The following is a 13786-nucleotide window of genomic DNA, read 5'->3' as shown; positions in this document are numbered from 1 at the left end:
CCTTCTCAGGGGCTCCTTGGAGGGACTCGAGCCCTGCCACATACTGCCTGGTCTCCTGGACTTCCTTTGAAATATAAATGGCAGTGTTTGGGAGTCCATAAGTCTTCCATTTCTCACGTCTCTTTTACATTACACATGACTGTTACTAACATGAGCTATTCCTGGGCTTGCCTGAACCAAGGCTGAGGCATCTTCTGAGTACCTTGGTAGCTGATGGTGGGGGAATGGATTCCTGGGAAGCAATTTCTTGGGTAGCCTTTTGGAGCAGGGTGCTCTGGGACTCTTTTCCTAAATGAACGTTGTTGAAAACAGCGTACATATTTATTGGTTGATTGGTGTCATTTTTGGGTACATGTATGTGTGTGGTATAAGTGTGTGGACACATGGTATTTGTGAATTCATGAGTGTGCATGTGGAGGCCAGAGGTCAAGGTCCTGTGTCTTCCTCATCTGCTTTTCACCTTCATTTGTTGAGTGACAGGATCTCTCACTGAATGTGGAGCTCAAGGATTTTGCTAGACTAGCCAGCCACCAAGCCTCAAGGAACCAATCTCTGCCTCCTCGGTGCTGGGATTACAGGTCACTGTCACCCTGCCCAGCATTTATGTAGGTGTTCAGGATCCCAACTTAGGTCTTTGTGCTCAAAAGAGAAGTGTTTCATCATTTATATCTGTTTTCTCTGAAGAGAATCTTGGAATGTGTTAATTTTGCCCTTATTTTTAACATTCTCTAGATATAGAATTCTTTTTTTTTTTTTTTTTTTTTTTTTGGTTTTCTGAGGTAGGATCTCATGCTAGCTCAGGCTGACCTGGAATTCACTATGTAATCTCAGGATGGCTTCGAACTCTCAGCGATGCTCCTCCTACCTCTGCCTCCCAAGTGCTGGGATTAAAGATGTGTGCCCGTAAAATGGAATGGCATGGCTAGAAGCTGGAAGAGAGTCAGTCCCCAGAGAGTCAGCACGTCTAAGTGCCAAAAGTTGCTACATGGGCAACTGGGGGAAAATGACCAATATCTGTGCAAGCATCTAACCTACTTAGCAGCAAATAACCTGTTGTGATGCCCACACAAGTGCAATAGTGGCACAAAGCCATGGTAGGGAACCAACTGCTCTTGATTTGGCTAACTGATCCCCTCAGTGGTACGGGACCCATAGCTGGAGCTGGGAAACAAGTCAGAACCATATCCAAGCATAAACCCACTCTCCATTATCAAGCTACCATAAGTCATGGGCTATAAGAGGGCCTACACCTATTAAATTCTCTATAAAAAATTAAGGGTTATCTCATTTGTCCTGGTGCTAACTTATTCTCTGTTGGAGAATCTGCTTCTCTTTTTCAGATAGATGTAGATCCTAAGGAGAGAGCTGCCCCATCATACCTCAAAAGGGCCCCAGCTGAAACTAAGGAAAATTGGTGAAACAAGCAAGGGTGCTGTTTTTCTGATGAACCAGATACCAGCACAAGGGTGAAGGAGATCAACACAGAGAAAAATCAACTCCTACCAAATCAGAGATCCAGAGCCCCAGAGGCCCCCAACACCTCATCACGGAAGCAGACCAAAAATGAACCCAACATGGCTCAGCGAAATTTTGCAGAAGAGGGGGTGGAAAGTATGTCAGAGCCAAATGTTGGGTTATGATATGCAGAGACATTTATCCTACCCATAACTGAGGACTAACTCCACAATGCATGACCCATATACCTCAACAAGGAGGGGCCAAGGGAAGGGGGTAGGTCACAGATGAGCCTAATAATGGTACCAAACTGCCTGTATTTTCTGAATACAAAACTAATCAATAGAAAGAAAGAAAGAAAGAAAGAAAGAAAGAAAGAGAGAGAGAGAGAGAGAGAGAGAGAGAGAGAGAGAGAGAAAGAAAGAAAGAAAGAAAGAAAGAAAGACGTGTGCCACCACACCTGGCTAGAATTCTTTTTGGACAAGTTTTCCTTTCAGTTCTCTGACTGTTAGGTTGGGATGGACTCCCAAGATGGAGTCACTAAAGACAGCAGAATGGTGACAGAGGCATAAGTAAGTGGATTATCTATATTCCTCAAGAAACCACTATGCCTTCCTTCCCTAACAATGCCCCCAGGTCATGGTTTCTGCCCCCTTATCTCACAAATCACCTGGTATCACACCCTAGCTATCTTAAATGGATAATGTAATGATCTCCCCTAAAGGAATTTTTTTTTTTTTTATTCAACTTAACAAATGAGTTCCCTTCCTCACCTTCTTCCAGCTGAAAAGCCCTATGAAGCCCATCACCTGAAAACTCAGGCTGGCTGTGCTCCTCTCTTGTGAGTCAGCCCTGGCAGCTAATGCTTTTCCTGAATACAAGCTTTCATCTTTGCCTCAGAATGGTTTGAGTGGTCTTGGTCACTCCCAAACCTTACACTAACCACGTTACCCTATTGCTTTCTCATCTCCATACTTCCTGAAGAAAAGCTGACGGCTAATCTTATAGCATATTTCTTAGAAGTGATGTTACCTCTCTCTTTCTGCTTTCTAGATTGTCTTTGTATCTTTTGGTTTTGAAAGTTTGTCTGCGTTGTGTCTCTGGATCTCTTTGGGTTGGTCCTTCCTGTAGTGTATTGGGCTTCATGATGTACAGTCATAATTTTTATCCAATTTACAAGTATTTTTTCATTTTTATTTTTTTCCTTCTCTCTAGGAAGTACTATTATATGTATATTGGAATGCTTGTTGATGCTCAACAGGTTTATTAGGCTTAGTCATTTTTTTTCTGGTATAGTGAGTTTTAAATCTCAGTTATTGTTCTTCATATCCAGAACCCCAATTAGGATCAATGTGTGGTATACATTTTTATATTTATTTGTGAACAGAGAGATTGAAAAAGACACAGCATGAGTGCGCCAGAGCCTCTTGCCACTGCAAATGAACTCCAGATACATGTGCCACTGTGTGAATCTGGCTTTATAGAGGTATTGCAGAATCAAGCCTGGCCAACAGGCTTTGCAAGAAAGTGCCTTTAAATGTTGAGCCGTCTCCTCAGGCCCAAATATGTTATATCTTTGTGTGTATATGATATATGTGACTTGGTGCATGTGGGAGGTCAGAGGGCAACTTTGGGTGTTGTCCTTACTATCCACCTTGTTTGGGCAAGACACTCTTGTTAATCATCGCTGTAAACCCCAGGCTGGCTGGCCCGCAAGCTTTCAGGACCCTCCTGTCTCCACCTCCCATTCCACTGTAGAAAGGCTGGGATTATAGACACAACAAGGAATGTTGTCTATTTAGTCTTACAGTCCCAAGGGGAAGCTCCACGGTAGCAGAAGTATGGTACAAATAGAAGCTGGACATCATCTCTGCTGCTGTAGGTGGGACACCACAGCATGACATTGAGCCAAGCTAACACTGACAAGCTAGGTCTAAGAAAGCATCAAAGTCCACCCCAGCAGCACACCTCCTCCAGCAAGGCTCCACCTCCCCAAACTGCCATCATCTGGGGATCACACATTCAGAACACGTGCGTTTATGGGGGAATATATGATTCAAACCACCACAGTTATATTCTTAGCCCTCCTTGAAGCTTTCCAGTTTTACATGGGGTTGAGTAATGTTACTGATCATTGGCTGAGGCACATTCATAATAGAACTTTAAAGTTATTGCCAGTCAGTATAACATCTCGGCCCTGATGTCTCTGGTTTATTTTTCACTTCACACAAACTTAGGCTTTCTTCGTGATTCCCTTATGATTTGGACTTAGAGTATATTGAGGCCTTTTTGGATATTATATTGTGGGATTCTTAGCATGGCTTAAATACTGAATAATGTAGACATTCTCTTTCAGAAGGCATTAACCTGGCAATGTCTAGGTCACAAGATCCCACTGGTTTTTACACACTATGGTTCCTCTATATATTCAGTTCTCAGATTTTGAGATAATCTTTCTGTCTTCCCTGCATGCTGCCTGATAGGCCAGTCTGAGACAAAAACAGTGGTTATTTTTTTTAGTGATTTCTCAAAAACTTTATCATGATGAACAGGATGGGATCCAAGCATAGTCAGATTGGGAATAATCCCAGGGTACTCCATAAGCAACTTGGGTTCACTCTCCCTCACTGAGATGAGTTGCATTCTAGTGCCTTCCTACACTTGTTTTGGCTCTTCTTCTAGACAGCTTAATCCTTGGTCCCTCTGTTCAACCCTGTACTTCCACACATGCGTCAGGGTCCGGGTCTGCATGCTGAGGGGCCAGGGAGAGTGATAGCAGAGATAGAATGGGGGCCTTTCTGAAGTTGTGACCCCCGATAGCCCCTGTTACTTCTGCCTACCACAATATCAGCCATGCAACTGCTTGGGGACAATGGCACAGAGGAATGGAGAGGGAAAAAGTGGGGGCCTTTCAGGCTTTCTGAGGATTTCTGGCCAGAGCAAAGGGACTTATTGCAATTGTCCACACCCTGCTAGCCAATTTCTAGTTAGTTGGGGTAAACTGAGAGAACCCAGTGGTACATCTTGGGCTTTTCGTTTTCAGAGTCCTGAAGTAACTTTGTTATAAATTATTCCATGATTTAGAGAGATAATTAACAGAAGAGTTGGGGCATAATATTCTTACTCTATTTCACCTGGTACTAAAATTTGCACAGTTCCTTAAATAAATTTTTTTCAAGGTAGGATCTATTTTTTTTTTTTTTCCAGGTAGAGTCTTGTTGTAGCCCAGGCTGACCTGGAATTCACTCTGTAGTCTCAGCTTGGCCTCAAACTCACAGAAATCCTCCTACCTCTGTCTGAGTGTTGGGATTAAAGGCATGTGCCACCATCCAGCTTAAATTAATTTGTTTTTGTTTGCTTTTTGAGGTTGGGTCTCACTCTAGCCCAGGCTGACCTGGAACTCACTCTGTATTCTCAGGGTGGCTTTGAACTCACGGTGATCCTCCTACCTCTGCCTCCCAAGTGCTGGGATTAAAGGTGTGTGCCACCAATAAAATAAAATACTTTTAAAACATCCAAACACTGGACCAAACCAAAACAACTAAATATCAAATTATGCAAAATTTCAATTAAATTCTCTTAAAAAAACAAAGGTAATGAGCATTATCAAGCAGAATTTCCCAATTATTTTGCTGAAATTTATTACTGCCTCTGATCTGGAAGTGGTTTATACATCTTAACTAGAAAAGTGGACCTCCTCGCTATGTGGTAGGGATATAGGTGTGTGTGTAAGTTGCATATATGTGTATATAAATAGCAATGCTGTGTGTATATATATCACAGAAAATGGCAAATGCTGCAAATTGGGGCTCTGCTGTAGCTGTCGCTTAATGTTTGACACTGACCAACACACTTGTGGAATCGCTTAGAGAATTGATCTTGTCAACGTGTTGCTTAAGGGCGCAGAGTCCTCGGTTCGGCGTCTGTCTACCCGGCTGGCGTTGGGGTATCAGCATGTGGATGAGTGCTGGTACGTTGTGGTGGTCTCTAGCTGCTGGGTGGGGGGCTGGGGGGGCTATAGGAGGGAACTGCTTATCCATCAATGAGTAGGCATAGGTTAGGGTCTGGAAGATGCTTCAGTTAAGCCTTCCCACTTGGGTTCCCCCTTTGTGCCGTATTTGTGGGTGAGTAGTCATCACACAAATATATGTACGCCAATTCTAGTGCTTCTCCAGCATGGTTAGGGCCAGGTAATAAGAAATTAGCCCGTAACCAGAGCTGCATGGAGGAATCACTCAGTGTACCTAAAAAAAAAAAAAATCAATGTCTGGAACTGCTTCTGAACTCTGAAGACAGCAGACGGGAGAGTTACCAATACTGACGAACCAGGCTTACTGGGCAGGACCTAATGATTGTCTAAATATTTTGCTGATGTGGAGGCAAAGTCCTTATTTTTTTAATAAAAAGAAGAAAGGGCGGGGCGTGGTGGCGCACGCCTTTAATCCCAGCACTTGGGAGGCAGAGGTAGGAGGACTGCCATGAGTTCAAGGCAACCCTGAGACAACAGAGTTCATTCCAGGTCAGCCTGGACCAGAGTGAGACCCTACCTGAAAAACCAAAGAAAAAAAAGAAGAAGAAAAAAGGAAGATTGAAGGTTAAGTAACAGGGATATTGGTGTTCTGGTGCTTCCTAGAACCCCAAGCCCTGAGTTAATATCTGTAAACTAACCAAAGAATTGGCAATTCCAGATTCAAGAGAATGATTTTTAAAATATTACATTTTAGGGCTGGAGAGGTGGCTTAGCGGTTAAGTGCTTGCCTATGAAGTCTAAGGACCCTGGTTCGAGGCTCTATTCCCCAGGACCCATGTTAGCCAGATGCACAAGGGGGCTCATGCATCTGGAGTTCGTTTGCAGTGGCTGGAAACCCTGGCACGCCCATTCTCTCTCCCTATCTGTCTCTTTTTCTCTCTCTGTCTGTCACTCTCAAATAAATAAATAAAAATAAACAAAAAAGTTTTAATATACATTTTAGAGCTGGGCACAGTAGTGCACGTCTTTAATCCCAGCACTTGGGAGGCAGAGGTAGGAGAATTGCCCTGAGTTCAAGGCCAACCTGAGACTTCATAGCGAATTCCAGGTCAGCCTGGGCTACAGTGAGACCCTACCTCAAAAAACAACAACAACAACAAAAAAAAAAAAATCACATTTTATTCAGATTTTACAAAGGAGTGTGGAAAGGGGAAGGCTGGAAGGTAAGGGGAGATAAAGTGGGGAGAAGAGAAGTACCCCATGTCGAGCCCAGAAGCCCATGTGATCAGGTAGGGATCAAGGGAAAGAAGCATGGAAAGAAAAGAGAAAATAAAGTTCAAGGAGCTCCTGCCGTGTGGGGAGCTGGAGGAGATAAAGAGCCCATGAGGAAGGTAAGGGCTGGGGCCCTCCAGGCTGGGTCTAGACCAAGCCAGCCCAGGCCCAGCTGAGGGAAAAACTCACCCACAGCTGGAAATTCCCAAGTGATCAGAAAGCAAGAGCCACTGCCCCCTCCTTGCAAAGGTATTTATAACCTTAGGGTGAGGGCTGTCTTTTGGCCCAGGTGAACCACAGGATCAACTGGTTGGTTGGGGTTAGGGTCTGTCTCAGAAGAGATTAGCTCTGGCACTGAATTCTGGGAGCTAAATTTAGGAAAGATCTTGCTCCCAGGAGGGGTCCTTACTGTGGACAAACAGTTCTAGGAGAGTGACAAGAAGTCAGATCTTTGATTTCTAGCAACTTCCCTGCCCTTTGTCGATGCTGTATAGTTTTCTGAAGATGAAAAGGAAAATGGAGTCTCGAGACAAAGCTTTTAAAGTCTTTTCATGACAGTATGACAAAAAAAAGTTTCAATCTACTTTAAAATTAAGTTAATAATTACAAAAAGTTTACTAGAAAGTACTGATTGGGCCAATGTTTGCTTTTTTTTTTTTTCATGTTCATTAGTAGATGCAGTTAAAAAGTAGCTATCTAGGGTTGCAGAAATGATTTAGCAGTTAAGATGTTTGCCTGCAAAGCCATAGAACCCAGGTTCAAGTCCCCAGATCCATAAGCTGGTGCATGTGTCTCGAGTTCATTTGCAGAGGCTGGGGGCCCTTGTGTGCCCATTCTCTCTCTATCTACAGTCCTCTCCTTTTTCTCTCTCTCTCTCAAAAAATAAATAAATAAAAATTTTAAAGTAGAGTAGCTCTCTAAAGTAACTTTTTTTTTTTTCTTTTGAGACAGAAACTCATTGCAGACTAGATTTCAACCCCTATGAATGTAGTCAGAGATGACCTTGAACTTCGGATCCTCCTGCTTCCACAAAAATTCTGCAGCTACAGGGGTGCATGCCACCCCCAGTTTAGGTGGTGCTGAGGGTCATACCTAGGACTTTGTGCATGGTAGGTAAACACTATACATCAAGTGAGCTTGTGCCCAACCCTAATATGACATAACTGAAAGGCTCATTTGTCATGAGCAAATGGACATGCAGCCTGCTCTCAGTCAAGTTCAATGTTTAGTCCAAAGGTTCGTTCCTGATTCCGTTTGACGACTGAGAGAATTCTTAAGACTGTTTGAACACCTATGATCACTTCCTTACAGGTAAGAAGCAAATCAGCAATAGGAGGAGAGGGAGATATACCGGAAGGGTCCAGCGATATTGGGTCCAGACTTCTTCACCCCTCCCATCAGTGGGTGGCCCTGGATCAACTACTTAGTGTTCAGGTATGGAAGCACAGCTGATATGTTCAAATATCTTGGTACCAAGAAGCCCAAAGCCCATACCAAGTGACTATGTCACGGACTGGGCTGGCTGATCTCATTAGCATGTCTCAGTTACTACGTGGCCAGCCAGATGTGCAACCAGATGCACATTATAGATCCAACAGTACTGTCTAGTTAATAACACGTTTCCATGAAAAAAGCCGTAAACACATACATTACAAAATACATTTCTGTGATGCCTAGTGGTTTTTGCAAGAAGTTCAGTGAAGGGCTGGAGAGATGGCTTAGTGGTTAAGCGTTTGCCTGTGAAGCCTAAGGACCCTGGTTCGAGGCTCGATTCCCCAGGACCCACGTTACCCAGATGCACAAGGGGCGCACGTGCCTGGAGTTCGTTTGCATTGGCTGGAGGCCCTGGTGCGCCCATTCTCTCTCTCTCTCTCTCTGCCTCTTTCTCTCTCTGTCTGTTGCTCTCAAGTAAATAAAAATAAATGAAAAAAATTTTAAAAAAATAAATAATAAAAAAAAGAAGTTCAGTGATATCTCCTGTAGTCACACAAAGAACCTGAAAAGTTGTTCCAACTTGGGACATTGGGAAGAACTTACCACACTCCAGCAGGTCTTGTAGACAGCCAGGCAGCCAGGCTGGCACTGAGGTCAGAGAAGGGGCAGCCCACACTCAAGGTTTTCAGAGTATATTTGCTCACACAGCACACCCTTTTGTCTCGGGGTCAAACCACCAAGATGTGTGTAAGAAATCTCAGTGTATGCCAGAAATAGAAGCCGCATGTCGCAGGAATGGAAACCACATGTCCCGGCCCAGTCCTGGTAGCTTTTTTCGCCGGGTTAAGCCCAAGTGACACTCACCTGGTTAAGCCCGTTGCATCATATTTGTGAAGAACAGGTCCTGACAGTCTGGGAGTTGCCGGCGAGCCTCGCCCTTTATTGAAAAGAGTGGAACTGCAGAGACCAGAGTGGGACTGTTTGTATGCTTCTGACCTTGTGCAGAAAAACAGTCTGCAGCTACCTCACTCCTACATTGTCTGACCTTGTCTCCCCATTCCCATGTTTTGTTTCTTTCTTTCTTTTTCTTCTATATTTGATCAAGGAAATTGTTGCCAAAGCTTTTCTGAGTGTGTATAAAATGAACCAATGCTGGTTAGACAGTGCTGCAGCGTCTCCATCAGGGCCTGAAGACCACCCAATCCAGCTTTTACTCTATTATTTATGCTCTTCATTCTTTCTTTCTAATCCTTGAGTCACCCCAACAGGTCAAAGCCACACTATTCATGGCAAAATCTGTATTGGGATCTCCCAGATACTTGTGTTACCTCTATCTTGTTCAGTTATTGCTAATCTTCATCCTAACTCACACACCATGCATACCTCCTGTTTTTTTTTTTTTTCATTTATTTTTTGTTCATTTTTTATTTATTTATTTGAGAGTGACAGACACAGAGAGAAAGACAGATAGAGGGAGAGAGAGAGAATGGGCGCACCAGGGCTTCCAGCCTCTGCAAACGAACTCCAGACGCGTGCGCCCCCTTGTGCATCTGGCTAACGTGGGACCTGGGGAACTGAGCCTCGAACCGGGGTCCTTAGGCTTCACAGGCGAGTGCTTAACCGCTAAGCCATCTCTCCAGCCCTCATACCTCCTGTTCTAAGTAACCCAAATCCTAGCATGCTCCACACCAGCCTTGCTCCTTTACCCACCAGAATTGAAGTCAAAGGACCATTATCACTTATTTGTTACTATGATGTTCACATAGCCGCCATATCCACCAGCTTAGGTCATTCCTGCTAACAGTAATGTAGAGGTTACATTTGGCATATTGAGTTCCTACCCTAAAGACACAACATCTGACCTACACGTTCAGTAGTGCAGCTAATAATCAGGAAGTGCAAGCAATGAAATAACCCTGTGAAAATCCCAGTGGAGTAATATAAGAAGTATAAATATTCAAGTATAAGCAATTGGGACATAAATTTTCCAAAAAATAAAAATCCTCCTGAAAACACATTCCAAAAGACCAAAAATCACACGGTCAGATTCATTGCATCAAGTACCTCACTCCTGGTACCATTTTTTCTGTAACAGTTTGTTCCTTGTTTCTGGGGAAAAAAAATACCCAGCCCAAAGCAGCTAATGGAAAGAAAGGATTTACTTCAGGCTTATATTTTCTAGGGGAAGCTTCAAATTGGTGAAGGGAGTTGGCTCAGTTCATCATGTAATGGGGTGCTTGGGGTCCAGGAAAGTTCTTGAACCCCAAATCCTAGGTTCATTTTTAATTTTTGTTCATTTTTATTTATTTACTTGATAATGACAGAGAGAGAGAGAGAAAGAGGCAAAGAGAGAGAGAGAGAGAGAGAGAGAGAGAATGGGCATGCCAGGGCTTCCAGCCACTGCAAATGGAACTCCAGACACGTGTGCCCTCTTGTGCATCTGGCTGACATGGGTCCTGGGGAATCAAGCCTTGAACCAGGGTCCTTGGGCTTCACAGGCAATCACTTAACCACTAAGCCATCTCTTCAGCCCTCATTTCTAATTTTAATCAAAGAATTGAATGAAAAGAAGACTGGGAAGGATAATTATTAAATTATTATATTTATTGAGGGAAGTACAGAGCCCAAGAAAGGCACCTGCATGGCTAGAGATCCCACATGGAAGGTCTAGAAAAATGTGGGAAGAATAGAGAGTAAAAAGTTCAAGGGGCTACTACCATGTAAGGAGCTGCAGAGGGTAAAGGAGCCCATGTGGAGAGTAAGGGTGAAGGGGTGCTCTCCCGGCTGGGCCTGGGCCTGGGCCAAGTCAATCCAGGCCCAGGCAAAAGAAAAACTCACCCACAGGTAGAAGTTTCCAGGTGTTCAGAGAGCCTGCCCTCCCCTTGCAAAGGTGTTTATAACCTTATAGTGGTTCACCGTCTTCTAGCTGAGGTGAACCAGAGATACAGCTGGTTGATTAGGGCTAGGGGCTGTCTCAGGAAGAGGCTAGCCCTGATACCAAGTTCCAGGGGCTGAACTTGACCAACCACAATGTTTAAATCCTATGAGAGACCTCCCTCCCAAGAGGCTTGCCAGTTGTTTGCAGACAAACAGGTCTAGGGGTCTCTCTATCTGTATCTTTTTCTCTCCCTCTCTCTCAACTTTTTTTCTTAAGTCCCTTTAAATTTGGGCCAAACATGGTGGTGCACACCTTCAATCCCAGCACTCGGGAGGCAGAGGTAGAAGGATCACAGAGAATGCGAGGCCACCCTGAGACTACATAGTTAATTCCAGGTCAACCTGAGATAGAGATAGAGTGAGACACCCCCCCCCCCAAAAAAAAAAAAAAAACAGGTCTAGGGAACTAGGCAACAGATAAGAAGTCGCTTATCTTTGATTTCTAGCAAGCGCATACTTTTCTGCCTTTTTTTCCCCACTTTCAAGGGTCCAGTCACCCTAACTGTACCCACCTTCCCCTCAATCACACATCCATAGCAGAAAGGATGTAGCAAAACCACAGTAGGTTTGCAGTTCTCAATCCCAAGGCCTGTCCCCAGAAACACACCTCCTACAGCAAGGCTCCATCTTTCCAACCTTCATCAGCTGGGTTTCTAGCAGAAAGCTCAACCCCAAACATCTGAAGCTATGGGACGATTTACATTCAAACCAACACAGTGTACAGGACACTCATTAAGCCAAGTGAGACCCCTGCAGAGAATCACAAGGCACCTGCCAGCAATCAGCAAGGATCGGGCTTCAGCTTGAAAAGCACTTCTCTTTGCTCTCCCCTGCCTGAGCAAGAGCACTGGGCACTCCTGGGAAGGGGTACTCCCTCCCACACCAGCCCTGCAATAGACAACAGTCACAGCTGAGCAGCTCCAGACAGCATCCCACAACCTCTCCTACCCAATGATGGCAGGACACCCAGAGAATAATAAAAAAAAAAAAAAACAGTTCTAAACAAAGTGTGGTGTCTCAGGCCCTTAACCCCATCACTGGGGAAGCTGAGATCTTTTTGATCTTTTTTTTTTTAATTTTTGTTTTTATTTTTATTTATTTATTTGAGAGTGATAGACAGACAGAGAGAGAGAGAGAGAGAGAGAGAGAGAGAGAGAGAGAGAGAATAGGCATGCCAGGGCTTCCAGCCACTGCAAATGAACTCCAGATGCGTGTGCCCCCTTGTGCATCTGGCTAATGTGGGCCCTGGGGAATGGAGCCTTGAACCGGGGTCCTTAGGCTTCACAGACAAGCACTTAACCACTAAGCCATCTCTCCAGCCCAAAGCTGAGATCTTTGTGAGTTCAAAGCTTATGGGCTGCAGTGAGTTCCAGGTCAGCCAGTGGGGTCTTCTAGTTCTGGGGAAAACCCACCTCAAAACAAGGCACTAAAATTAAGAAATAGCAAATATGGGGCTGGAGAGATGACTTAGCGGTTAAGCCCTTGCCTGTGAGGCCTGAGGACCCCGGTTTGAGGCTTGATTCCCCAGGACCCACGTTAGCCAGATGCATAAGGGGGCACATGCATCTGTGCCCCAGCCAGCGGGGAGTTGAACAAGGACTCGAGGAGAAGCTAACCTGGGTGAAAAGAGGCAAACAGACACAAGAAGGAGACCAAGCTAGGTATTTGTCAAGGTCTCGAGAGTTTATTTTTACATGTAGGTTTATATAGGGTTGTAGGGGGAAGGGGACGTGGTCAGGGCAAAGATCACAGAGTTACTGGTTAAACCGCAATGCCTTTGTTTCTTCGTCAGCTACCGGCAGGATGGGGGAGTGTTCAGCCAGGTGTACGATCCCATTGTTTCTGGTAGTTGAGTATTAGGTGAGGAAGTAGAAACTTAACTTGCTATATGGCAGTCTCTGTTAACATGGCCAAGGTTTGGTTCATAGCTCCCAACACATCTGGAGTTCTTTTGCAGTGGCTGGAGGCCCTGGTGCACCTATTCTCTCTCTCTCTCTCTCTCTATCTGCCTTTCTCTCTGTGTCTGTTGCTCTCAAATAAATTAAAAATAAACAAAATTTTTTAAAATGAAATATCAAAAATGTCAAAAGTTATCCCTAACACACACATTATTTTATTTTTTTGGTTTTTTGAGGTAGGGTCTCACTCTAGCCCAGGCTGACCTGGAATTCACTATGGAGTCTCAGGGTGGCCTCGAACTCACGGCAATCCTCCTACCTCTACCTCCCAAGTGCTGGGATTAAAGGCGTGCGCCACCACACCGGCACACATTATTTTAAAAAGACAAATATACTACACCTCCCCTCCTCCCACCCAGCATCCAGATCAGCTGCTCTGAGGGCTGACAGCATAACCAGATGGAATGAACCCTTGGTGTCCCCAAAACGGAACTGACTCTACAACTTAACGTGAGATAGAGACTCACCCCAAAAGGTAACTGGGTTGGTTTACACTGGGGCAATACACACCCCAAAAGTATATAGGTTTGGACTGGAAGTAATTATTGCAATCTTTGCCAGGCTCATTTTATTAACTACCAGCATAAAAGAAATGATGTGTCCTGTAATCTTGATACTCTTCCATCCGATAGAAACATACATGTGGCTTTTCAACAATCAATGGGCAATGGAAGAAATAAAAAAGAAAGGAAGGAAGAAAGAAAGAAAGAAGGAAGGAAGGAAGGAAGGAAAGAAGGAAGGAAGAAAGAAAGAAAGAAGA

General features: G+C 44.3%; 1 protein-coding gene across 5 annotated transcripts in view; it reads right to left on the bottom strand.

The window, feature by feature from the left end:
• Positions 1 to 13786, bottom strand: part of Akr1d1 (aldo-keto reductase family 1 member D1) — a 71897-nt gene that overhangs the window by 44388 nt on the left and 13723 nt on the right. For 2 of the 5 annotated variants that reach the window (XM_045160662.1, XM_045160660.1), the window contains exon 2: positions 8996 to 9088. The exons of 2 other annotated variants lie outside the window; for them this stretch is intronic. The gene's annotated coding sequence lies outside the window, so the exon portion shown is untranslated. The remainder of the gene's footprint in view (positions 1 to 8995; positions 9089 to 13786) is intronic. One more of the 5 variants, XM_045160661.1, reaches the window with a different exon arrangement.

The sequence above is a fragment of the Jaculus jaculus genome, chromosome 10, assembly GCF_020740685.1.
Source record: "Jaculus jaculus isolate mJacJac1 chromosome 10, mJacJac1.mat.Y.cur, whole genome shotgun sequence".
Lineage (NCBI taxonomy): Eukaryota > Metazoa > Chordata > Mammalia > Rodentia > Dipodidae > Jaculus > Jaculus jaculus.
Note: the sequence above shows the minus strand (reverse complement) of the source record. Positions and strands in the feature narration are given on the sequence as shown.